This window comes from Carcharodon carcharias, assembly GCF_017639515.1.
Source record: "Carcharodon carcharias isolate sCarCar2 chromosome 27 unlocalized genomic scaffold, sCarCar2.pri SUPER_27_unloc_1, whole genome shotgun sequence".
NCBI lineage: Eukaryota > Metazoa > Chordata > Chondrichthyes > Lamniformes > Lamnidae > Carcharodon > Carcharodon carcharias.
Window position 1 is genome coordinate 906,171 of NW_024470624.1, and position 2,373 is coordinate 908,543.

The 2,373-nt window shown below is 54.5% G+C and overlaps 1 pseudogene; it reads right to left on the reverse strand.

Annotated features, from left to right (window-relative positions):
* Window positions 1-741: 741 nt before the first annotated feature.
* Window positions 742-1,935, reverse strand: LOC121273720 (annotated as a pseudogene).
* Window positions 1,936-2,373: the final 438 nt, after the last annotated feature.

Below are 2,373 nucleotides of genomic sequence, written 5' to 3' on the forward strand. Positions count from 1 at the left end.
GAAAGGTCTCTCCCCGGTGTGAACTCGCTGATGCATCCTCAGGGCGGATAAAGCAGCGAATTCCTTTCCACACTCAAAGCGCGTTAACAGTCTCTCGCCGGAGTTAACACGCTGGTGTGTCAGCAGATGGAATGACCAAGTGAATCCCTTCCTACACTCAGAGCAGGTGAACAGCCTCTCCCCAGTGTGAACTGTCTGGTGCCTCAGCAGGTGGGATGACCGACGGAATCCCTTCCCACACTCAGAACAGGTGAATGGCCTCTACCCGGTGTGAACTCGCTGGTGAGTCAGCAGGGAGGATGAATCACTAAATCCCTTGCCACACACAGAACAGGTGAATGGCCTCTCCCCAGTGTGAACTCGCCGACGCATCCGCAGTGTGGGTAAATCAGTGAACCTCTTTCCACACTCAGAGCAGGTGAACGGTTTCACCACGGTATGAACTCGCTGGTGTCTCAGCTGCTCGGATGAATCACTGAGTCCCTTTCCACACTTGGAGCAGGTGAACGGCTTCTCCCCGTTGTGAACTCGCTGGTGTGTTAGCGGATGGGATGACCAAGTGAATCATTTCCTGCTCTCAGGGCAGATGACCCACTTTACCCTGGTGTGAACTAGCTGGTGTCTCTGCAGGTGGGAGAACTGAGTGAATCCCATCCCACAATCAGAGCAGGTGAATGGCCCCTCCCCGGTGTGAACTCGCTGGCGTCTCTGCAGGTGGGAGAACTGAGTGAATCCCTTCCCACAATCAGAGCAGGTGAATAGCCTCTCCCCGGTGTGAACTCGCTGGTGTCTCTGCAGGTGGGAGAACTGAGTGAATCCCTTCCCACAATCCGAGCAGGTAAATGGCCTCTCCCCGCTGTGAACTCACTGGTGAGTGAGCAGGGAAGATGAATCACTACATCCCTTTCCACACTAAGAACAGGTGAATGGTCTCTCCCCGGTGTGAACTAACTGCTGTCTCTGCAGGTGGGAGAACTGAGTGAATCCCATCCCACAATCAGAGCAGGTGAATGGCCCCTCCCCGGTGTGAACTCGCTGGTGTCTCTGCAAGTGGGAGAACTGAGTGAATCCCTTCCCACAATCAGAGCAGGTGAATAGCCTCTCCCCGGTGTGAACTCGCTGGTGTATCTGCAGGTGAGATAACTGAGTGAATCCCTTCGCACACTCAGACCAGGTGAATGGTCTCTCCTCCTTGTGAACTCATTGGTGAGTCAGCAGAGAGGATGAATCACTAAATCCCTTCCCACACTCAGAACAAGTGAATGGTCTCTTCCCAGTGGGAACTCACTGATGCATCCGCAGGGCGCATAAATCAGTGATTCCCTTGCCACACTCAGAGCAGGTGAACGGTCTCTCCCCGGTGTGAACTTGCTGGTGTCTCAGCTGCTCGGATGAATCACTAAATCCCTTCCCACACTTGGAGCAGGTGAACGGTCTCTCCTTCATGCGAACTCGCTGGTGTGTCAGCAGATGGGATGACCGAGTGAATCCCTTCCCACACTCAGGGCAGGTGAACGGCCTCTCCCCGGTGTGATCTGTCTGGTTCCTCAGCAGGTGGGACGACTGACTGAATCCCTTCCCACACTCAGAACAGGTGAATAACATCTCCCCGGTGTGAACTCGCTGGTGTCTCTGCAGGTGGGATAACTGAGTGAATCCCTTCCCACACTTGGAGCAGGTGAAAGGTCTCTCCCCGGTGTGAACTCGCTGATGCATCCGTAGGGCGGATAAAGCAGCGAATTCGTTTCCACACTCAAAGCGCGTTAACAGTCTCTCGCCGGAGTTAACACGCTGGTGTGTCAGCAGATGGAATGACCAAGTGAATCCCTTCCTACACTCAGAGCAGGTGAACAGCCTCTCCCCAGTGTGAACTGTCTGGTGCCTCAGCAGGTGGGATGACCGACGGAATCCCTTCCCACACTCAGAACAGGTGAATGGCCTCTACCCGGTGTGAACTCGCTGGTGAGTCAGCAGGGAGGATGAATCACTAAATCCCTTGCCACACACAGAACAGGTGAATGGCCTCTCCCCAGTGTGAACTCGCCGACGCATCCGCAGTGTGGGTAAATCAGTGAACCTCTTTCCACACTCAGAGCAGGTGAACGGTTTCACCACGGTATGAACTCGCTGGTGTCTCAGCTGCTCGGATGAATCACTGAGTCCCTTTCCACACTTGGAGCAGGTGAACGGCTTCTCCCCGTTGTGAACTCGCCGGTGTGTTAGCGGATGGGATGACCAAGTGAATCATTTCCTGCTCTCAGGGCAGATGACCCACTTTACCCTGGTGTGAACTAGCTGGTGTCTCTGCAGGTGGGATAACTGAGTGAATCTCTTCCCATAGTCAGAGCAGGTGAATGGCCTCTCCCCACCGTG